Consider the following 25873-nt stretch of genomic DNA (forward strand, 5'->3'; position numbering starts at 1 on the left):
TTTCCTCATATTTTTTCTCATAAAACCCAATGGACCACTGGACGCTGAATAACGAAACTTTTAAAAATTTCATTTTGGTTGTTTTGTGAGCCAGTATTGAAAATAATGTTTATTTTAGACCCAAAAGACGTTACTAACTTAAGACCACATAGAAGAGGACTGAAAAGTATGTGCAAACATTTTTAAAACATCATACACTGTGTTTCTTGGTGATTCTAGAAACTGTATAAGATTTACTCCAGAGAATTTATGCCATTTACAGTTATATATGAATTAACTTACTGTAATTAATTTGAAACTTGTAATTTTTCTAGAGTGATTTATCCTTTATTTAAACTTGGTATCAACATTCAAGGAAATAATTTGCTGAAATTTATAAGCTTCCTAAATAGTCAAAAGTATTAGTTTTGGTTTTTATTTTCTCACCAAATTTTATATAATTTATACTAATTAAATCTAGAATCATTACTTGCAATATAACTTACCATTCCCAGTAGCAATTATAGTATCTTTTTCATTAGAAAAAAATACCTAACAAGAACATATCCAAAATACATATTGTGTTTAACCATGTTACAAAGTCAGGTTCACGAAAACTTAATGCAATTCAGATAAAAATTTAAACACAGTAATGACTCTGAAAAGTAATTAATTACTTTTCAGTAGTTAATTGCATACTGGAAAGCATATTGTCATGAGTGGCAAATCATTTATAACTAATGTATTATATTTGTTTTATGATAATTTTTTATTATTAATTTAAAAATCAGGTATAAATAGCCTATGTGTACAATGAAAGTTTTACAATTTCAATTGGATTAAAACTCATTTTTAAATATTAAAAAGTAAAGGTTTATAGCAGCCATTAGATTTTAAACATCAAAAATAAAATGTCATTGACCATTAGACAAGGTTTTAATATTTTTTAACATAAAATGTAGAAAGATTAGCAACTTGGAAAACAACACAAACCCAATTTTTAAATAATGACTTGGAAAAAAAAACAAAACAGTTATAAGCTTTTTGTTGTTACTGTTTTACAACTTCTTAAGAGGGTTTATATAGTAGAGTCATCTATCATTTGGGACATAGAAATCTTTTCTGTTAAAAAAAGAAAGCATATGACTTACCTTTAAAAAGGCTAAGAAGGATTTTTCAATCAAATGCTCAAACATTTGAACAGACGGTTCTTAGTAGGACCAAATGGTATTCTGCAGAAAAACCCTACACTGAAATCCTCATTACATAAAGTGTGTGAGTTTAAATATGCTTAAAAAAAAAAAAAACCCATCCCAGTATGTGGTTTGTTGCCAGAGGAATTAGGAAAGAAAAAAAAAAAAAAAAACCACACATATCACACTACTGTTATGGCTTTTACTGGTCTATTTTTATGGTCTTGTGAGGACCCATTCCCTATATCTGAGATACTCAGCAGACTTTTTTTTTTGGCCATTCTCCCATCCAAGTAAGTCAGAGGCCAGAGAAACAAAAGGAACTGACTTGCTGCGCTGCCTCTATGTATTCTGTTTTACTGCACAATCATTATTCCAGATGACGAATAGGGTTCCGGGGGTGGAAACTATAAACTGGGAAGGATTAGCAGTATCACTTCTTTGTCATGACTTAGCTTACAAAACTTCATAATCTTGAATTAAAATGTACCTTGCTATACAGCATTAATTTGACGTGCATAAAGACTAAGAGTTTTGAAAACAATTGGAGATACTATCAACAAAGATGACAAACCAACTTTATAAAAGGAAATAGCATATTGTTTTAACTGGAAATTCTTAACTGTTCATCATTTTCTGTTAGTTTTACAGAAGTTTCATGAGCAGAGCAAAATATCCCTATAAAAACAAAAAATTAAATTTCCCTTAAATTTCTTCAGCCAAAATACAACTATTAAACAGCATTTAAACAGATTACATCTAAGATGACCTTTTAATGTAAAAAACAGCATAAACATAAGTTACTTTAAAAGAATACCTTATTTTAAAACCTAATAAAAATAAAAAGCCTGTGGGGGGAGACCCTCAATACTAAGAACCCATTCTTGCAGAGAAATTCTCAAAATCGTGTAAGAGAGATCAAAATCTTTAGACAGTTAAACTGTCCTCTATCAGACAGGCCAGCTGAATAAATGTCTCAAAGTCAACCTTGAAATAAAGTAAGCTAACAATAACAGGCAGAAATATATTTAGTCCATTAGATCATATTTAAACCAGTTCTTATCATTGGATTGGTCATGTGGCCCCTTCTGAGTATGTGGTGAATCTTTTCATTTGTTAGCAGTGCAATACAACTGGAAAAGGATTCAAAGTTCTCTTTTTCCCTCAGGCATTACTTTCTTTTTCCAAGGTATTTTTACTGACACCTTTATTTAAAAATTAATACTTAGATATTAATACTTTAGATATATTGGGATTTTTTTTTCAAATTTTACACTGCTTAATCAGGATCAGGTAGAAATGGCCTTGGACAATTTCCATGTGATTTATGCTACTCATTTTAAAAGAATAACTTACACAGATTTCAGGTAGCTTGAAAAGAGGATTTCTCTAACTGTGATCTCTGGTATTTTCTGTATTAGCAAAAAAGGTAGAAAAAGGCTATTTTAATGAATATCTCAATTAAAAACATCTATTTTATTGTATTGAAGCTGCTTTGATATATTTTCTTCTCAACTTTAAATGAAACACACTTACACCCCCACCCCCTGTATGAAAATTGAGAAATAGTTCACCAACACAGGAGTTCAGATAGTACCTATTTTAAAGAGCATATTTTAAACATATTGAAAGGATCATTAAATTATGATGAAATTATGAACACTATTAAAGAAATACATTTCGGAAAAAATACAAGCACAATACATGCTTTAAGTTGACACTGAACTTACTTGGATCACTCATCAGTAGCCTAATGCCATCCAAACCCTCTGACTGTCTCTGGAGAGGAAAATGTCACACACTCCCAAGAGCAGTCCAAAGAATCAAATCTACATTCCCAGAGGCACCTGTGTTCAATCCCATAGACAGCAGTTCCTGAGGAGCTTTCTGAGTCTCGTGTGGTAATACCCCGAGAGGGCACAGCTAAGTAAAATCTGCAATCATTTCTCTAGATTTGAGCAAAATATATACCTTAAACAACAAGGCAGAAAAATGCTGTACCCATTTCAGAGTAAAGAATGTTGAGGTTTTCATTTTATAAAGCTTACATACCCACAGTATTTTGAAGAGATATATTTTATATGAGAGTACCCCTTGCCTTATGTAAATCCACTGCAGCACTACATACATCTAGTATAATGAAGGATAAAACTTTCAACATAATGAAGTCAGCTTAGACACAGTTTTTTGGGAACTTTTCTTTTGCGAGAGACCACATAGGGTTTGGACCCAGACAGACAAGTGAATCCTGATGTTACTGGGCAATGGTGGTATTGAGTGGGGGTTGGGAGTTCAATGACTACTCTTATTTTTCTTTTTTTTTGGAAAAAAGTGGGCAAAACTAACTAAGAAGGTCATAATATGAACTAAGTGAGGGCAGTTGACAGGAGCCTGATTACTAGACACTCAAAGTCAAGCCCCTTCCATTCTTTTCTCCCTTCTGGTTTATTTTCTTCAGATTACAGAGCACCATCAGCCATCTACTGGGCTATCTGTTTGGTCCTGTTTTTGCATCTGCTAGAATGTTGTCTCCATGAGGAGGGGGACATTTGGTTGGCTCACTGCTGAATCCCCAGAGTGCAGGCCAGGCTCATAGCTGGTAACCGGTTAAGTAAATGGACACACGCAACAACTGTCATAACCATAATAATATCTAAAACGGAGCGAGAATGGCCAGAAGTCAGACGTTACTATGTTGGCTGTCTATACCACAAATATTCAATGGTTCGATTGGGATGAAGAGCATCTGCTTGGAAAGTCAATGGAGCAGAGTGTGGCTTTGGAATTTGTCATTTCCTAAAGTGTGTTAAAGTTGCTAACTACTTCCCCTCTCTTAGTTACCATGGATCTAATCTGTTGTAAAGACTGACAGTGAGAATATAAAGGATTCATATGTATAGTTAGTAAATACTTGCTATGGTGATGATTAGCCATTAAGCAAATGTTTATTTTAGGGACTTTATTAAACTAATATGGACAAATAAAAAAGTATTGAAAATTATAAAATTCTCCCCTACCCCCTATAGTTTTATGAATTTTCAATTTACATTCTTATGTATATGGGATCATTCATACACCAAATCATACTTTCTGAAATTTGACTCTTCTCCTATTATGTGCGTTGGAGATATTCTCATGTTTTGGATAGAGTTAATGTGCTTTTTCCATCATTGAAAAATATTCCATACTAACAGGTGTATTGTCTTTTAAATAACCAATCTCCTATTTAATGGACATAGTTTTATTTCCAGTTCTTTGATCTTGCCAAAAAATGCTAAAAATTCCTATGTAGTTTTTAAAATTTTTGAGTATAGCTGACACACGAAGTTAGTTTCAGGTGTATGACATGGTGATTCAACATCTATGTTATGCTGTGCTCACCGCAAGTGTAGTTCTCAGCTGTCACTGTATGACGCTATTACAATATCATTGCATGCATACATAGTTTTGTTTACCTGTTCTAGGACACTAATAAACAGCAGTAAGTGAAATTGTTAGTGTGTACTAACAATGTGTGAGAATGCCTGTCTACACTATTGTATACTGAACTTTAAGTTTCTAACAAGTACTTTTTTATTGGTAAATATTCAATTGAATGAAGTTGAACCTATTTTCCCAAGTATATTAGCCATTTATATTTTAAAATACTCGTGATAATATCCTTGTTCATCTTTTTTTTTCTTTAAATTTGTTTGTCCTTTCTTTGTTAATTGGTAAGGAACCAACCAGCCTTCTGCATTTGACAAAAAAAAAATCTTTTTTACTATTTTCATTGTATTATTATATTACTACAATTTAAAACTTGTATGCCATTAACTTTCACAATAATTTCCTTTTAAATATAGTGTCATGCTTTCAAAGGCTCTCTTTACTTCAGAACTATTAAATATAATAAAACTTCTTTTAGCATTTGTATGGTTTACAAAATCCTTTGTAACAGTATTTTTTAGAGAAGCTGATTCATGGAATTTAACACTTACGAAGTAAAAGAGGAAGAGTAAAGTAAATTGAATGACAAATATTGCAACATATTTGAGAAGCAGATGATAGATGAATCGTAAGAGTTCTAGAAAAAGGGTCACATGGCCTGAGTTCTGATCACATTATTAGTAACAGCAGGATTTGTGAACTCAGTAAGTAACACACAGTCATTGTATTTCTGATTTTCTTTCTTGCCAAAGAGGATCATCATACAGAGTCCATCCACACCCTCAAGCTGCAGATCAAATCACATGTTAGGTTTACCTAATTTAAATCTGTATGCAGCTTCTGTTAGGAGATGGAACTTTTTAAGTGATTTTTTTTTTTTTACAGTTCAGGAAATGAAAAGAAGAATCTTGATATAATATACATTGCATTTGTGGACTGTATGGATAAGCAATGACTTACAAATTATGATGATGATATAATAAGGGGGTTGACACATACTGGAGGCTTACTATCTGTCAGTTGTTGAACTAAGTATTTCACCTGTGTTACCTGTTGACCTATCATACCACCCATTGGGCTCCTTAGACAACTAGAGTAGGTCACAAAGCTAGTATGTGCCAAATCAAGGATTAAAACCCAGAGAGACTAAGTGAAGAGCCTATACTCTTTTCTGAAAGAAAAAAAAGCAGATAAAAAGTTCTTGAACAATACCTAATTTTACATACTTTTCTCAACACCTTTGTACAAATTGAGTAACAATTGTAAATAAATTGATGTTACACTGAGAGGAAAATGATATCTAATTATAACAAAGAATCAACAGTGAACATATTCTGTAAGTAGTAACGGAATTATTTTGAAATTAAATCCTTCTAAAGATGTGTAAACTATCTCAAAACATTAGTTACCAGTGTCAAACTGTAGGTAAAATTTGTTTTATCACTTTAATCCTTGGGGATAACTAACCATAGAGATTGATGTGCACATACATATGCACATATTTATGCACATGTACACACGTGTGTATAAACATCTATCATTTTCAATTGCTACCTTATTTGTGAAAATATGAAGTCAATGGCATGCTTTACCTCTTTTCTATGGTGAGGAAGGACTTAACATGCAGGAACAAAAATAAATATATATGTACGTAACTAAGATATAACAGTATAATGTAATGCCAGTAAAACTTGAGAGACTAAAATACAGGCTTCTAAGATGGCCTTTAAAAGAGAATTTCAAGGACATTAATAAAGGATAGGATATCAGGGTAACTAAAGTTTAGACTTAAACCATGTGATCTAATAAATTGAAACACAGGACACAAGCAAACATACTGAATTAAAATTATAAAATAAACTTACCCATATGTTTAATAGAAGCCACAGTAGGAGCTGTGTGTGAAAGAGATTTAACAGAGAGCACCTCTGTATATGTGGACAGTGCTCACGTAGGCAGGGCCAAATCAATATGTAAATTTCACAGGCCATCTAAAAATGTTGACAGACCTAATCTTTACTTGAACACTTTGCAAAGCTGACTCAATTCTCTAAGGGGAAGTAGAGTAAGTCAACATTTAAATGATACTACGAAACATGAGGACATGGTATGATCAGCATAGTTGTCAGGGTAATTTGTATTCATACAGTTGATGGGATATTATTTGGGGGAAAACCAGAAATATTCAGGTAAAGTGATAACAAGGCCTGAAAACATGGCATGGTGAAATAGTAGGAAAAGAAGCACAATAATCAATAAAGAAAACAAGCAGTTAGTTAACAAATGCCAAATTTAAAAAGGTTGAGAAAAAAATATAATTAATGAATTTGAAATTTCACAGGACAGGAAAAATGTAAAAAAAAAAAACTATTCAATTGAAATACAAAAAAAAAATCAAAACAAATTTTATCATTAACAAAGGTAACCTAAGATACTCCCTGAAGTGGGGTCTTAAAAATTAAATAAATAAAATAATTTTAAGAGGGGTTAGGGACATCAGTTTACATTTGCTTTAGCTCATGGCTTGATCAAAAGGATGTACTTTAAAATCCTAAAATGTCAGGTTTTTTAACTCTGTTTAAACACCAGTAAAAAGCTGAAGTGTGTGATGAATGTATAAAAACAAAATACATTTAATCAAAGAAAAAAGATGGATAATGAGACTCAAAGTGATTTATTCCATTTAATGGAGACATGCTAATCACACTAGAGACAATGAAAAACCTAATTATATGGACATCCGTGTCATCTGACAACCTGTTACCTTAAGTTTAAAGATACACACTTGGACATCAGATTCCTACAAGACTTAGGTACACATACTGTATGCACGTGTGTGTGCACGCACGCATGCATGTGCCCACACACTCTTCTTCAGGGACATAGAAGGAGACCGACCTAATTAGGTTTCTTTTTAAAGATAGAAAAAAAAAGGTTTCTAAGAAACATGTTATACAATAATAATTTATTTAAAAAATCACTACACAGGAAAAACTATATTCCCGATACCTTTCTTTTTCTGTTTGTTTGAAGTAGGATAAACCCTGCATCTGAGTGACCCGGCATTTTAAAGAAACATAAAACAGTTTGTGGACCATCATTGCCCAGGTTGGTTCTTAGTGGGCTTAAGGGAAGGGTTTGCCCTTCAATGAGCCTGAGTTTTCTGTCTTCAAAGAGACCAGCAAGTTTGGTTTAGAATGTTATTTATCAAATGAACTCCTTGGAAGAACTTGAAATAAATTCTTAAAATTTCAAAGAACCCATAGGATTCCAAGAGCGAACATTTTACTTTAAATGTATTTTTCCGTTTGAATAAAGCCTCATGTTGTTTGTAAGAGAAACAAACAAAAACATTGAAAATATATACATGTAAAATTTTCAGAAGCAAATGTTTACCCGGAAATGTTATGGATCATTTCAATCACTTTCTTTACATATTTCAATGGGCATATTCCAGATGCTTTCATTAGAATTCAGACAGAATAAAAAGTGGTACACCAGCACTCTATGTTGCATGAGACAGATAGATGAATTCAGAATAATTCTAAAATGTCAGAATCCTGAAACTGTCCTCTATGTGTCTCTGTGATTGCTGGGTACCTGCTTACCTGAAAGAAATCGCAACATAGCAGAGGTAGAGTGAAACCTTCCCTTTGTGATCTCCATACTTCAGTTTTGAATCATAAAGAAGTTTGACTTGCCTATTAAACTTCATTACTTTAGCAGCAACTTTCGCAGCAACTTTCGCAGCAGCATTAAACCTTGCTTTGCAATATAGGGCACTGACAAGGGAACTGATAAAGGAATTGACCTTGTGGTAACTGTACTAGGGTAGGTTTAGGTGGGTTCAGGCAGCATCAGCACCATCTCTGCAATTACCGGTCATCCTTGAGCTCACCAGCAAGCAACCAAGGACTCAAAACCTGTTTATCATGACCATCCCTTTCAAATTCCTGAATGTCACTCTTGTCTTTTGTTCTGAGGTTGTGATTCAAGGAACCAATAGTAGGTTATGGAGTCTGAATTGCTACAGAATGTCCCTCATACATGACTGAACTAGTCCTGCTAGTTTTGCTCTGCTTGATTAGCTCACTTGTCCTCAGGACAACTGGGACACAACTGTTTTCTTGGCTATTAGGGCCCAAGGTCTCTTGGTTGTGTTATTTAGGTAAGCAAAGTATCCTCCTCCACGGTGCCTCCAGTTCATGGGTAAAGGTACGTATGTGAATTGGAGTGCTTATATTATCTGAGTGGGTTTCAGTGGACTCTGTGATGCTCCTTTTGTTAAAGAGCACAGTGCTTTCCTGTTCAGGGTGAATGCTGAGAATATTCTTGTTTTCCCAAACTGCATGTACAAGGCTTGAAGCAGCATCCTCCTGTGTTCCAAGGACTAAAGAACATTTTCTGGATATGATCCAGGAATGTTGCTAGGCCTGTTTTTCCTCTCATTTTCTACAACTCCACAGGGAAAACTGGGTCATCACAGTAGGCTGGTGAAAAGAAGGCTACTGTGAGTAAAATTGGGAGGTGAAGTAAGTCCATAAAAGCATGTAAAACCATACCATTTCATGAATTAACTCAAAATTAAAAACCATTACAATGTTTCCTATGTTATAAAGAGGCATGTCACAAAATACTGTTTTTATAGTAAGCCTCCGTATAGACTCCTCTCTTTCACATGCTTCTTTTCTTCCTTGGTTACCCTATGTGTATATGTCCTGATTGATTTCTATTTGACTATTTGACATTTCATTTTTATCTTTCTAGTATGCTCTCAAAAGGGTACATGATTTGGGATATGTAAATTTGGAGTTGCATTCACATGACTTATTGCAATTGCATTTACAAAAGCACATCTATCCCTAAATCAGCAGAAACCATGAATTCATTTGGTCCTTCACTCCTTTTACAAACATGCTTACATCATCCACTTAACAGATATTTCTGTTTTGAAAGGCGTCCAGCCTCCAGTGGCAGTTCAATGTACAATTACAGGTATCAAAATATTACCAAAAAGTATTCTAGTCAAAACTTCACCATATTTTGCAACTGATTCTATTAGCCTTGCATTTACTATTCTGTATAGTAGGAAATATTTAAATTCTTCAAGAAACTCAAAAAATGAATATTAAATTACATTTAAGCTATTTACTAAACTTTCTCTGGCTTGTCTGTTATGTCAGCCAAGTTATGGAAAAAAAATACAGTGTGATCTTCTTTTTAAGTCTTTTGGTGCAAATCCATTACTTGGAAAGCTTTTTATCTCTAGGATATAATATTCTACCATCATATGTATCACTCTTTCAATATTCATCCAATCCTATGCAAATACAATTAAAAATGAGAACAATGTCGTTGGTTTTTTGTTTTTAAGTCCATTAAATAAGTACTAAGATGTGTTTGAGGGAATTGGCTTCAATCTTTAAAGATGGAACATAATGAATTTAGTTGATTATTTAAGGGATTTTTCACTATGCCTGAGAATTTCCCAGAGGAAAGAAAGAGAGTAATGTTTTTTTTTTTAATTAAAAAAAATTTTTTTTTACTTATTTATTTTTTGAGAGACATAGAGAGACAGAGCACAAGTTGGGGAGGGGCAGAGAGAGAAGGAGACACAGAATCCAAAGCAGGCTCCAAGCTGTCTGCACAGAGCCTGACGTGGGGCTCATACTCACAAACTGTGAGATCATGACCTGAGCCAAAGTCAGATGCTTAATGACGGAGCCACCCAGGCACCCCAAGATAGTGACGTTTCTTCAGGGACTTCACACCCTAGAACCTTAGTGCCTTTTATATAGGGAGGAGTGACTTGTGATCTAGAAGCCATGAGTGACTGACTCAGCATTTAGAGATGTCCTTCCATACTGAGTACAGAAGATTCAAAAACTGCCTCCATATTTTGATTTGTAAAGGTTTTGATTCTAGAGACATCGCCTCTAAGAATGCCAATGCTCTATTTAAAATTTTCCTTTGATTAAATAGGGAGTGTTACAAGAACATGCATTTTCCCTCAGGACTCACAAAAGCTCCTTTGCTCAACATTGGTATGAATCAGTCTTTCTACTATTATCTACCCCCCCCCCCCCGCCATCCCCATCTTCTATGTAGAAGAATAAGGAAACACATATTCTTCCTGCTGGGGGACTTTTTAAAAACTCAGGGTAGGTCAGTCTGGGTCAAAGCCAACACTCAAACAAGTGGAAGAGAGAAAGTTAAGGAGAAAGAGCCAACAAGTTTGATCCAACTATGCCTAAAGAGTACTAACACTGGGGCACCTGGGTGGCTTAGTCCTTGAGTGCCAATTCTTGGTTTTGGCTCAGGTCATGATCCCAGGGTCATGGGATTGAGCCCAATGTCAGACTCTGTGCAGCCTGCTCAGGATTCTCTCTCCCTGCTCCTCTTCCTCTCTCTTCCTAAAAAAAAAAGAAAGAAAATTAAAGTACTAACTCTGGAGTTTTCAATTATGTGGACTCCCTAAAATCCCTCTATTGAGTCAGTTAGTTTCAGTTGAAAACACAATATTCTATGTAAAATGTGGATCTTAGATCACTGCTCATTTACACAAATAAAATATCTAACCAAAGTTCTTGTTCATTAAGTGTCATCAAGAAACACAATCAGGAGGGGCGTCCAACTTTGGCTCAGGTCATGATCTTGCTGTCTGTGAGTTTAAGGCCTGCATCAGGCTCTGTGCTGACAGCTCAGAGCCTGGAGCCTGCTTCGGATTCTGTCTGTCTGTCTGTCTGTCTGTCTCTCTCTCTCTCTCTCTCTCTCTCTGCCCCTCCCCTGCTTGTGCTCTGTCTCTCTCTCAAAAATAAATAAAATGTAAAAAAAAAAAAAAAAGAAACACAATCAGGAGACCTCTAAAAAAAAGAATCAAGGACAGAAATACGGTTTTTTACACTATATGTAACAGAGATATTAGTATAATATTAAACACATATAAAATACCATGTAACTGTATTTTCTTCTACATATGTCCAGAACTCTTTAGTGTTATAAAATATGTCATAAAAAGCTCAGTTCATTCAGGAGTTGCAAGGGCGCAGGTGACAATGAAGCTCCCTATAATGTACTCACTTGGGAACTGTGTTGGTAGTGATTTTTATATCCCAGATTTTAAAATAGTGCCAGACACATAATAGATGCTCAAATACACATTGAATAGATAATGAAGAACCTATTCTATAGATATCACAGGATAGATCAAAAAGAAACATGGGTATAATTATATAATTTGGTAGGAGAGAAGGTTATCTTTGGTTCTCCATGTTGTCTGATACCAAGTTTAAAAGGAATGGTTATTTTCTATGTATGCCTTTTTATATTTAGTAGACACCGGGCATGAAGTGCAACAAAGAACAGGTGTGGTCTGCTTTAAGCAAAAATCTGCATGTATTAAACAGATAGTCTGATTCTTTCACATTAGCAAATATTCTTGGGGTGTCTGGGTGGCTCAGTCAGGGCCATTTTTTTTAAAAACTGAAAACCATTCTTACAAAGGATTCTGTCATTCTTCAGATACTTCTTGAGTAAGTACAATACAAGGATGAATGACATGCTCCTACAAAATAACCTCTTCCCAAGCATTTTAATGTTTATTTTTATTTTTGAGACAGCATGAGTGGAGGACAGGGGCAGAGGGAGATAGAGAGTCTTAAGCAGGCCCCACACTTAGCCCCACGCAGGACTCAATCCCATACCCCTGGGATTATGACCTGAGCATCAAGAGTCTGACGCTCAATGGACTGAGCCATCCAGGTGCCCCCCCAAACATTTTAAGTGATCTAATATACTGTGTTTCTGTATCCACATCAAGGAATAGACATATTTATTAAAATGAAGATTCCTAAAATTTGTTAAAATAATTCACACCAAAAACCATGATTCGGTATTAAATGTAGATCATTATAAGTGGTTGGGGTGTATTATTTTGCCTATCAAATTTTCGCCAAGTCTTCTGAATAGTAATACACTACCGTCTAATTTTTTACATGACCATCTTTTTTTATAAATCAACTGATGTGATCCCTTGCTAATAGTTTGATTCCTCTGGGTTGTTTAGAGGGTTTATTCTGGACTGCTCATTTATTTTGTTAAGAGACAGTGGGTCTTTATCTGACTTCAAAATGCACCTTTGTCAAGTGTTTAGTATGGCCCAGTCACTAGAAACTTAAGCACCTCTGAGGATTGGCCTTTATGTTCTGATAGCAGTTAGTTCAAGAAAAATGGCTGAAGTTCTGTCTCTGTTTAAGTTCTGTCTTTGTACTTGTTACCATCTGTGACATGAGACTTATCTTTAAGAGGGGCATCGCTCAGCTAAAGAGACATGCTAGAGGATTCCAAACACTGATCAATTTCAGAAGTCTGTAAAAATGAATAAAGTACAAAGAAAAAATCGAAAATATCACCAAATGTGTCCTTCCCATGTGTCTTATCCCATGGCAACCTGAGATGGACTTTTTTTTTTTTTTTTACTCTCAAGAGAACTTTTCATACTATGACTATGAACTCTTAAATATCAAAACAAAATGCATAAATGCCAAAACCCAGGAGAAAAGGACAGTAAGTAGAACCTGGTAGCATTTTTGTCTCAGGAGAGGCTGCCAGCCCTGCCTCCGCCACAGACTGTGACAAACATACAAGAGTTTGAGTCAATAGGCAGATAAGATAAATACAACACCTACATGTGAAGAGGTGCAGACGTTATGGTCTTATAAAGCATGAATATGTAAAAAAAAAAATGAAAAGGTGTCATTAAAATCAGAAAAATTGTCTTAAATCAGAAAGGGCAAAATAGTTGAAAATGTACTCCAAGGAGCAAATCCTCAAACTGAGGATGAGAGTCAGACTCTAAAATCTTTTCCATTATTATAAAGATGTGTTTTCAAATAAATTAATTCTCTACTACCTTTTGTGTGTCAGATTACATGGTATATTACTTAAAGCATAAGATTTTTAAAACTATGGTAAACCACATTTATTCTATTTATATGCAAACAAAGAGTGAATATAAAATGAAAATATCACTAAAATGTACTACATTACATAGATAAATTTATAGATTGTTTTTATGGAATTATTAATCTAAGTCAAATTTACAGAAACCTTTTTTATCACATAAATAATATACTTTACTAGTCTTGCTTTCTCATGCTTTTAATTTAATGAAAATCCTATACATAAAAGTTAGGCAATGGGGTAATAACCAGCAGACATAACAAATTTGAAGTGTGTACTAACGTTACATAGTAAGTTTCAGCTTGATTTTCATGTAGTTGCTATCCATTATAAACTGTAAGTTCCTATGTCAAAATTTGGTAATTTGTAATTGGTAAATATGTAAATTGCTAATAAATATAGTTTTATTGTATAAATAATAAAAACTACTGATACAATAGAGGATCTGATCTGAATATTCTTACCATCAAAGTATGGAGAGGCGGCACAATGCCAGCTAAACTGGCTTTTCATTCACTGATAAATTGGGTTGCCATAGCAAGCCCATATTCACTGTTTCTAAGCAACCCAAGGCTCCGCAGACTTCAGATACTTAGGAATCCACTGATCTTTCATCATCCTTAAGGGAGAAATATGAAAACTTGTGGTACCAGACTCAGTGGAAGATTCCCTGATGACCCAGTAGAGCAGTGACCTGCCATAAAATGTCCTTGTGTTGGTATCCATTTATCAAATAATAATATTTGTGATAGGGAATTAATTGATTATTAAAGTGCTAAGTGGATGAAATTAGGTACAGAAAATGATCAATACCTAGTATGTGTTGAGCAGGCAAATGTTTGAGTAAACAGACAAGATACCATGCACAATCCAACTTTCTAAAGACAAAGTCATTTACATAATGCCAGCATTCATAAAGTCCTTGCCTTTTAGTGTAAAAAAATATATCTGTTTAGCAGCATTACCACACAGCAGGTCATTTCAATTTTTTTGTTTTCTAATTATTTATACTTAGGTAGCATACATAATTATAGATCAGTAATTGCTTGTGATTTTATATTGAAATGTTTAATTATGGTTTGTCTAGAATGCTTGAATAATTAACCACCCAAACATCAAATAGAATTGTATCGGTCTGAGGTACAAGCAAGGTTAGGAATTCTTTGAATGAGGTAATATTAGCATTTCCTGCCCCTGTCCAAGTCAAACACTCTCCCCGAGTCTCCTGTCTTCACACAGTACCCACAGAGGCAAACCACTGCCTCTATAGCTCTTAATTCACAAGGCTTACTTTCCAACTATTTGAGATAATCAAAGTGAGAGAGAGTTAAGACACACAGATATCGTCTGTTCCTATAGAATACTGTATCACAATGCAGGTCAGAATAAAATGCCATTACTAGAAATGGTTATATGTGAACAGTAAAATGATTAAGTCTGAAATCTGTAAAATTTTACCTAATTCTAATACCTGCCTCCCATTATCATTCCATGTGGCTAGCTCTTACCAGGAAAAACATTGGAGGAATGATGTGCAAATTGAAAACTGGTTCTAATTTAATGGTAAATTTTGTAACATTACTTCCTGTATCCTGTTAGCTGTTGCATCAAAGATTCAGTAACCTGCCAGGTATACAATATGATGATAGAGTTCTGTAACCTGAATGTAAGATAAAGTTGACATGTCACCTCTCATACAAGTCCCAGGAAGCCACCTGTTGACTAGAGACATACCAGGAATGTCAGCAGTAGAAACTCTTCCTGTGATAGCTACTGATTACTGTTGATTCTAAATGGGAAAGGATAGATTCTTCTTCAAGACTGGGAAGACACCCACTCTGCGTTACAATCTTCATATAAGAGAGTCCAAAACTTGCATAACTATATTATAATTGCCTTTCCAGGCAATTATAAAATTCATCTGCAGTTTAACAGTCTCCCTGGGCATAGATATTCTTAAGAATAAAAGAACTGTGCATGAATTTGTCCTTTTAGTACATTGTTGCTCTGTTAAGATACTCCTCCACTGCTGCATGTATATAACCACATGTTTCTTGGAGGGTTTCGATACTTCTGAGTATTTTTTAATATCCTCTTATCACTTAGTATTGTATTTATTACTGGCAAGATCATACATGGTAAAGTTACAACTGCTTCCATTTTCTTTTAGCTACAACTTATCAAAAAGTTGGGGACAGGGTGCCTGTAGGTCTGTATCTCAAATACTCCCTGAGAGAAGAGAGAAATGCAGGCAGAGCTTAAACTGGACAAGAAGAAAGCAAAAAACCAGATCAAAGTAAGATTTTAGTATTAAAGGAACCAGTCTTGCGTCCTATGTTGTTAGGGTAGAAAACTTCACAGGGATTACATAAGCATAATTACCAGTTTGGAGTCCGAAGAAAAAGGGCAAATCCTCCAATATTAACTCACTTGCAAAATGCTGGTTGGAAGACAATGGAATTAACACTGATAACTGTGGTTATGTTTGCCCCAAGTGCTGGGTCAAATCACTGCTGACTGCTGTGAGCCCCACCTTCAAGTATCCAAGAATGGCTGTGGAGTTTTGAGTGACACTCCACTGAGGCAGTATGATTGCTAAACCAAAGTTAGGCTCTGCCGCCAGTGTTTGCCAACTTCCCCAGCTTACAAGTGAGCTGCTCCTCACGCTGGTTCTTTCTTAAAAAAAAAAAAAAAAAAAAAAAAAAAGGGATAGAAAGAAACAATTACGCCATGACGTTTAAAAGAACACAGAAGCAGATCCCTCTCCAGGGATATTCCTACTTATTTTCTTAGAGTGGTTCCCTTGACTCCTTTCATCCTGTGTCTTTGTTATAGGAACCTGATAAAAACATGCACACTTCTCTTAGGAGAAGAATCAAAGCATCGATGAATATTCTAGTTTGTGAAAGCTGGAGAGAAAAGGCTTCTTGGTCAGGGCATTGCAAAATCAACAGCTTGGGGTCTACAATAGTTATGACATTCTTTTGCCATGTAAGACAACTAAGATAGCAATATTTGGTGGGTGTACTCTTATTTTTGCAACTCATTAGAATAAAAAAGTAAAGACACTCCAAAAACAAATAGAGCCATTATAATATAAGCTAAATTAGACAAAAAAATATGATTTTTCTCCCATCATTTAGTCAGTAATTTCCTGGGGATTACTGTTGATAATATGCATCCTTATACATACATGATAAATATTCATGTGACCACTGTGTTCCAAGAACTCGGCCACAAAGAGGAAGAAAGCATGTTTCCTACCATGAGTTTTTCTGCAATGCACTACAAATATTTCCATATAAAATACAACGTGTGCACTCTATGTTAACTAGAATTTAAACAAAAACTTGAAACAAACAAAAAAGAATAAATACAATGGGTGAGTACTGAACACTTTCAATCCACCTTCTAAAGTGGGGTGCTACCCTAGTTGTGAACATTCATTCTAGAGCTATTTACCATGTAATCAAAATCTGTAATTTAATTACCTTTATCTCGTAAAATCTGAAACTCTCCATAAAAAATAATAATGAGGTTCCCAGTGGTGAAATGAATGGCTTCAAAGATTTATGAGTTGGCTAGAAATATGGCTAACTCCCTACTCTTACATCACAGGTTATAAAAACCCACCAAGCCCAGATGCCTAAGGCTCAGTTGAGAAATGGCCCATTGTGTAGCTTTTGATTTGGGGGCATTCCCCATTGTCTGACTATGACGGTATGGTTAGCTGAATTCCATGGTTAGCATGTTAAGCATATGCCTTTGAATTGTCCACGTAAGGACTACTGAGACACTGAAAAGTACAGAACATGAAAGCTTCGTGGAGCATGGGCAACAGGTTGAGTTCCTGCTTGCTGCTCATCTGCTTCAGTCAGAAGCCAATTTGAGAGAGCTTTCACTTTGTCTGTTTTAAGAAGGAGATTTATAGCTCTCCCTGCTGTTAGTTGTTGAAAGCTACCAATATTTACTAAGATAAACCAATAATAGAATATATTCAAATCAGCTTGGATAGGTTAGCAACACCTCCCTGCAAGGAGCTCACATTCTGGGGACGCACCTCACATACAGAGGACAATTCTATAGAAAGATTCTACGGTAGAAGATAACAGAGTTTCCTAGGCTCCCAGAACATCCACATTTACTCAGATATAAATAGCTGTTACTCTTAGTTCAAAGACCTTTCACCCACTTCTACGCATGACACATTTCTTCTCTCTGTTCATGACCTTTATACTGCAGAAATTGAAGGAATCTTAGGAATCATCTGGTCCTGATAATTGAGCAAAAGAGGTCACAGAGACCCAGAGAACTGGAAATGCTTATTCTACGTTACCCTAATGGTTTTCAAAAAAACATTGCTTTCTTTTTCTCCTTATGCTTCTGTTTTCTCTAGTTTTTACCTCTTGTCACATATCTTCTTCTAGGTTCTGGTTTGATATTTGCTAAAGCATTGCTTTCGTTTTGTGTATATGTCATTATTCTTTGTTCCTCTTTAGCAATGCTCACCAACTTAAAGTTCAATTCCTGGATAATTAGAATAATCTTTACCTCTTTTTGATTTTCATGCACTAGATACTATCACTAGAGTGAAGTTCATTTTTTAAAGCTATTCTGGTTCCTGCTCTTTGGACTTCTCAAATTTATTTTAAATATTTAAACATCTTCAACATTATTTAAATTTAGTTATTAAATATGAAAATAAAAATTTTCTACTTGATTAATATATTCTATTTCTTCCCTTTCACATAGAACACTTTGAAAAGTTCTAGGAAAGAGTAAGGGAGAAGACCTATTTGTTAACATTATACCATGGGCCAGGTGTCATACTAAATGCTTCCATTTGTCATTATTTATGTCCACAAAAAATTCTCTAATTGAGTATTATGAGCCACATTTTTACAGAGGAGATAACACAAGGAAAACTAAGAAAATTAGATAAATGCTAAAATTTTCAGCATCAGTATGAAATGGATGACCTTGAGTTTATGCATCTATACAACAAGCAATAGCAAAGATTAGTAGGAAGACATAAGGATACATGGTCACATACAAACATTTCCTTGCCCATATCTAAATCTTTACCTTTTGCCAATATAAAGCTCTCAGCAGACACATTTTGCTATGCTACCCTGAGGTTTTAAAATTATTTTCATCACTCTTATATAGAGATGATAGTTACATTAAATAAGAATGTAAAGAAATTTATCTTATTAAACTATTCCTCTTGGCACTGGGTATTTCTGGGTCCAGAGTTTATGAAGGTAAATAAAACTTATCTTCATGGAGTGAGAGATAGACATACAGAAAAGTTATTATAGTAATATAATAGGTGGTTTAATGGAAGGTTTATGGCACAGTGGAGGACATACAGAGGGGGAAGTTTTAGCAGGAGAGATGCCAAGCTTCACAGAGGGATTAATATTTCCAGCTTCTTCCGCAAGCCTAAGTCAGAGACTGACTACCATGTATTGGCCAACACAGAGAAAGGTTAAAGGCAGAAGGTATTTCTCCATCTTTAAAAAGAGCAATTTCTACCAAAAAGCTAGTGACCTCAAGGAAGAAAATATAAAAAGTTGTTGCCAGCAACATCAAAATAAGATTAGAGGAAATTAATTTCAAATTAATTGCATGCCTGCTAAGTTCAGGCATTGTTAGGGGAAAAATGTGGTTTCTTCTTAAAATTCAAAAGCAATTTGTATTAAGCTGCCAAGAATTATAACTTTGCATAAATAAGTCAAAGAACTAAAACTTCTTCCTCAAAGCCCCCAAATTTTACTTAATGCTGAAAAAAAGAGTAACAACATACTGGATACATTTTATAACGTCTTTGGTGTTTCCATACCTTCACAGATAGTGGAAAGTCATTTAAATTTAGAAAATGAGAGTAAATATGTTGACATACCAATAAATTGGTAAGCATACCAATTTAATTTGATTCAGTGATTTGATTTGAAAATAATGAAGACTGAAAGTTAAGGTGTATGTATAACTTTGCAAGCACTTTAATGATTTTTAAATCTAAAACTAATCAGGCTGAACATATCAAAAGGTACATGCTTATGACACTTAGAGATTTCTTTGTTGTATTAAGTAAATTTTAAGAAGATCTTAGTATATTTGTGTATGTCTTACTCAGGATAAAACATATCCTCTTACTATGAATGTTAGGCTTTAAAGAAAGCAAACAGTCATATTCATGCCTCAGGAAACAAGAAACCTGAGGTTGTACAAGTACTGATTCACAGAAGATAAAAACTTCAATGATGCATTCCTATATAAAGAAATTAAATGCAGTAGATGTGTTTCCACTTGAAAGCAGAGGAAAACTGTTTTTAAATAAAAATTTCTCAGTCCTTTTTTTGACAATAAAACATTCTTGAAATTGTAAAGTCTAGATCATAGCATTAAGTCAGGGACATTGGCTTTCTAGAAGCACTGATTATCCTCTTATATCCTTTATTTCCCCCACTTTAGAAGTCTTTTCCCAATCCCAGATTACTCATTTTAAAATCTACTCCTACAGATGCCACTCAAATATAAAGCCTTCTGGTCAGATTCATGTCAAGGCTCTCCTTACAAGACACAGAGGCTATGTGAGGACAGGACACTCTCTCACATGCAACCCCTACTCTGACCTCTGTCAGGCACTTTATCCTGGAGTCTCTCCCTGTTTATTGCTCAACTGGATTAGGTAATAGGAAGCCAAGTCTTGCTTCCCTCTATCAAATAGGTAACTCCCAAACTCCCTGGAGGCAGGGACTGGACTCCTCTCTCTCTGAACTATACCTAGCTCAATGTTTAAACCCACAATAAGTGTCAGATATATGGGTAAGCTCCTAGAATGAGACAACTGGACAAATAATTATTCAAATCTAGTTTTAAATACCACTGAAAGGGTATCTTGTGCCCCTTCCTCCTTTGGGCTACATACAAGCAAAGTTCTTTCTAGTGAGTCCTTTCCAAAGTCACTGCACTTATCTCCAGAATCTGATTGCAGGGCAGGTGACGTAGCATTGATGTGTGTTGGTTGACTTTTTAAATAATCACACCACAGTTTTTATTTCTTGCACTATCACATTGTATTTACTTTGTGAAATGATAATCTTGTCAGAAGCATGTTTTTACCAAAAAAACGGACGAAGAGATTAGAACACAGAATACCCTCTCTAAACTGGTGGCTGTGGCTTTCCCTGTCCTGGTCGTGAGCACTTGGCAGGTAATGGCCCTGTTTTCCTCAGTTTACTTATGCAACTGTATAGGGCCTTGAGCAGAGTGATAGGGCCCCAAGAGCTCTGTGAATCTGTTTCTAAACATAGCTGCCTACACATCACACACAGCCTATTATACACCACTGCTCTGGAGCCATGATGGACACAGTGTTTTCGGAGGCTGTTCTCTCTGAGGCATGCCTCAGCTCTGAGATCCTCATATTCGCCTCTGGGGATGGAGGTGAGAAAGCTTGCCTTTAGGAATGTGTCTGCGGCAAGGCAGACCACAGTAGCTCTCTGGGATTCCTCCACATCTAAGTTCCTTTGTTCCCACCTCTATTCAAGTGTATTGCCCTTTGCGCTACTTTGAAATAATGTTGAGAACAATGTGTCAGTTTGATCATAACTGCTTTTCATATCTTTATTACTGAATATTCACATAAAGTCTATTTCTTGTCTTCACTCAAGGTCCTTTCCCAATTTGCAGCTTCCTATTTTGCAGTTCAAAGAGAAGAAAGAGGGTAGAGGGATAAAATCATGTGGATTAATATCTCACAATATCATTTCATCATATTATAAAAACTGTAAAATGTAGGAAACAATCAAGGAAACAATGAAGTCCTAAGAGTATGTTCACAGAACTCACAGATCCTTAATCTTCCCTAGAAGATTAGTTAAATATAAATAAGTAGAAGGAAGTGGGGTTCTCAGAATATAAAATTAGGTAATTACATAAAGCATTTAGCACTATCATTGGTATGGTTGAAAAAAAAAAGGCATGTGGAAAATATAAGCCTGGTTTGACCTGTTCAGGTAGAGGGAAGTATATTTAGACCAGGTTATGGGAAACTTAAATGCCTGAGCATAATCTGACAGAAAATAATGAAGGAAAAGATGAGTGATTTAAAGACCTCTGGTTAAACATGGAAGATTGAATCCATTTTCACATGCACCTGAAATTTCATTAAAATGAAAGTAATAGAATTAAAGAAAAAAAAACAAACCATGAACACATGTGTTCAGCCAAGATATTTAGATGACAAAATCCAGAAAATAAGTCAATATTTAGAAAGCAAATGGACTCATGATAATGGGCCCTAAAATGTCAGATTCTCAACATCTATGCCTAGAACAGAAAGCCAATATGAAGCAAAAAGGATCTGCTAAATAACTCCAGAAAGGGTCATGAACCAGCAGCATGGAGTGCCATGGGAAGCAGGGTCTAACTTGGTTGACTGTCTAAGTCCTAAACCCCAAATCTTCTCTTCAAATACTCCACTCAGCCAATGCACTCTCCTTCCTCACCCTGTTAAAAGGTAGGGTGTTTCTGCTTTGACAATATTGAGCAAAGAACTCTGGATTTAAAAACAGAAGGCCCAGTTAGGGGCATGAAGGAGATCCATGCAGAAATAAGTTTAAGTGAAATTCCACATACTGATTCCTTTTCTACTGCCACTTCTAGAGCTCTAGCAAGCAAGAAATGACAGGATTTCTTTCTGGGGGAACTGACTGGTCCAAGAGAACACATTACATTACTTCCTAGTAGAAGTGGGTAATGGGGGAGGAAAATGAAATGACCAGAAGCTTACTTGATCCCTCTAGAGGGACACTGTCCAATAAAAGCAGAATGTGAGCCTCATGTTATATATACTTTTGAAATCTTCACTAGCCACATTAAAAGCATAAATAAATGGGTGATGTTAATTTTAATATTAATATATCACTTAGCCCAATATCATAAATACTATCCTTTTAATATAATAATTATATATATAAATTATGTGTTAATATATTAATTATATTATCATTATTATAATGTATTATAATAATTGACATAAAATTATTAAGGAGATATTTTACTTTTTTTATATACAAAGACTTACAAGTCTGGTTTTTGTTTTACTGTTGTAGCACATCTCAGTTTGGACTAAGTCTATTTCAAGTTCTCAATAGCCACCTGTGGTTAGTGGCTACCATATTGGTCAATGAAACTCTAGAATGAGATTCGTATTTATATGCCACAATTTTAAATGTAAATGGACAATCACCAAACATTTGAGGAACACTTCTGACATGCACGACAGTATTTAAAACAGGTAAGGAGACAATAAGGACAAATATAAGAAAAGGGAATAAAAAACACTAAATATTTTTTTGTGATTACTCTGTTCAGACAACTAAGGGAAGATACTCCATCATGAAACCAGTGAAACAGAAAATCATAAAGTCATAGAAAGGGAAATAAAAGGTAGCAATAAAGAAAATTTAAGCAATGGTTGTAGAAATAACACAGTCAGCAGGGCATTTGGAATATCACAGGCATGACATCAGTACAGGAGCCACAAGAGCACCATCAGAGGAACAGAACAGATCCAACATTCATGGGAAGGGTTTTCCAGGGAAAGAAAAATAAAACCAGAAAAAAAAAAGGGGGGGGGGGTAAGGATAGAATGCATGAGTGTTATCCAGAATTGAAGGATCTAAGTCTCCAGAGTACAAGAAGTCAGCCAGTTTAGCATGGTGGATTGAAATGGCCATAGGCCATTGTCCTACCTGTCTGTCTTCACATGCTTGCAGAGTATCAAGAATAACAGAAGATCTTAAAAGCCTCCCGGGGGACTTGGGAATAACATCACACCAAGTCAGAACACTGGGAATTTAGGAGACGTGAGCAATCTCTTTAAAAATCTGAGGGAAAAGGATTTGCAACTGTAATTCTATATGCAAACATGTTTTCAAGAAGGAGAATTTTAATATCTGCAAGTTTCCAAATTTTACTTGTCTTTTATCCTTTCCTAAGGAGTTCAAAGAACTCCCAGAACAGAAACTCCACCAAAGTAAGGAAGTAAACAAAGAAATCAGAAGACAGAGGATGGAGAATATAGCTTGTCTGACAACCGAGAGACAAAAGGAATTTCCAGGAAGAAATTTAAAAGAAGTTCTAGGATAAGAATTATGTCACAGGCCTTGGGGGTGGTGGTGAAGTTAGTATTGGGTCAGGAGGATGACAGGATTTTAGGAGGCGATTATCATCACCAGGAAAAAATAAATTTTACCAGAAAGAAAGCACTCATTCCAAACTTGTGGCTCTCCTTTTAAGAAAATTTGTAACATGAAGGTAGATAGTCAATACTATCAAGAAAGGTGATTATATCAAGTGGGTAAAATGGAGGGAGGGTTCTGTAGTGTAGTATAAAAACTAGATCCTTCTCCATAGGAACAAATCAAAGGCCATGTGTAAAAGAGAATACTTTTTATAAAATCAAGAATTAACACTGTAAGTATGTTATCTAGAAATAGTTCAAGGTATTTTTCTCCTGGAAAGAGGCATGGGGAATGGGAGAAGCTAGGGAAAATAGGACAATGGTCTTTTTTTCTTTAGGTGCTAAAATACTATTTGACTTTTTTCAATCACATTCATTTGATAATCAAATACATTTTAAAACAGTATTATATCTGTTTCTTTTAATATTTTTCATGTTTATTGGGGGGGAGAGAGAGGGAGGGAGGGAGGGAGGGAGGGAGAGGGAGAGGGAGAGAACCTACACATGAGCAGGGGAGCAGGGAAGGGGCAGAGACAGAGGGAGACAGAGGAAGTGGGCCCTGCACTGGCAGCAGAAAGCCCAAAGTGGGGCTCAAACTCATGAACCTCAAGATCAGGACCTGAGCCAAAGTCCAAAGCTTAACCTCCTGAGCCACCCTGGCGCCCAAAACAAGATTACATTTGAATTGAGCTGTCCGCAGTAACTACTTACCAATCCTTTACTTCTTTTCCTACCTTGTGTCTCTTCCCTTCACTCCCTTGGTTGTGCCACATCTTCATTTTCTTAACAATTTCCCAGGAAATGTATCTGCTCAGGAAACTGCTTTATTTTCTACTTTACAGAAAGGATTGAGGCCATGGGCTATAGTCTCAATGTCTCTACAAAAACATGGTACCTGCTTCACACACATACGTAAATCATCACCTGGAAACCTTAGCTCTTATAAAGGTATTTTCATGTAGGTAGTGGTTCAGATTGAGGTTTCTGAGACAGAATGGGTGCTAGAAATTTCTAAAACTGCTATTTTGCTGACATTACTCCTATTTAATCTGAAATTTTTTGAAGTCTTTACAAACAGTTGCTATAGAATTCTGTAGATCAGAAAGTCAACACACGGAAATTTGCTTGTGTTTGGAATTTGACCAAGATATTATATAACCTGTTACTTACCAGCTCCCAGCCTGTACATCTGTAAATCGAGAACACTTTCCCCTGGTGAAATTATATTCATTAGTCAGTAATTTTAAAAACAAACCTGGGACGCTGTATGGTAGTAAGTATATACAAAAGAAAGGAAACAGACGTATAGATTTAGATAACAGATGATCCAGTAAACTTAGATTGGAAGATTCTTTATAGATCACCTAGTACAACCCCCTCATTTTAGCCAAGAAGCACAGAGAGGACCTGAAAATTTATCTTCTCAGTGTCACAGATAGTAAGAGAAGAGGGACCAAAGTTCATGTCCCCTAAATCTGAAACCTGCAAGGGATATTAAAAGTCATTTAATCTAAATGATTTATTTCTCAGATGAGGAAATGGAGTTTCAGATTTATATATACATAAATGTGTGTGTGTGTGTGTGTGTGTGTGTGTATAGTTTGGCTTTTAAAATCTTAACCCTAAGATAATTTTGCACCCATTTTACAGATGGGGAAGCTGAGATACTGAAAGGTTACACAATTTATTCAATGTCACAAAATATGTAGCACTTGAATTCAGATTTATTTAATAAATAATAAATAATAATTATATAGCCTATAGTTTTTACACTTAGAAACTACTATTGGAGAAAATTCCAAGAGTTTTCATGAAGCTTTCCCCCTAAGCTTATTTGAGAGAAATGATAAAGAGTAGAATAAAGAAAGTTCCAAGCTTCGGATGAAAAAGGAGGAAAGGTATTTGGACACTCATTAACTCATATATTCACTTAAACATTACTGACCACTGACTATAACCAGACATTGATCTTGGTGCCGGGACACAAAGATGAAAAAAAAATGTCTTTCAGAGATCGTGGTTTTGTTGAGAGGAGATACACTATAAATTAATGGAA

General features: G+C 35.2%; 2 protein-coding genes across 7 annotated transcripts in view; one reads left to right on the forward strand and one right to left on the reverse strand.

Annotated features, from left to right (window-relative positions):
• The window catches only part of CD36 (CD36 molecule), a 52952-nt gene extending 36823 nt beyond the window's left edge, over nucleotides 1-16129 (reverse strand). The window contains exon 1 of one of the 6 annotated variants that reach the window (XM_015080667.3): nucleotides 15945-16129. The gene's annotated coding sequence lies outside the window, so the exon portion shown is untranslated. Of the gene's footprint in view, nucleotides 1-1130; nucleotides 1490-2528; nucleotides 2580-2902; nucleotides 3116-6466; nucleotides 6516-15944 lie in introns of those variants that run through there. The other 5 variants (XM_015080666.3, XM_053218543.1, XM_053218544.1 and 2 more) reach the window with 5 other exon arrangements.
• Nucleotides 1-25873, forward strand: part of GNAT3 (G protein subunit alpha transducin 3) — a 303431-nt gene that overhangs the window by 126453 nt on the left and 151105 nt on the right. The window lies entirely within an intron of this gene.

The sequence above is a fragment of the Acinonyx jubatus genome, chromosome A2, assembly GCF_027475565.1.
Source record: "Acinonyx jubatus isolate Ajub_Pintada_27869175 chromosome A2, VMU_Ajub_asm_v1.0, whole genome shotgun sequence".
NCBI lineage: Eukaryota > Metazoa > Chordata > Mammalia > Carnivora > Felidae > Acinonyx > Acinonyx jubatus.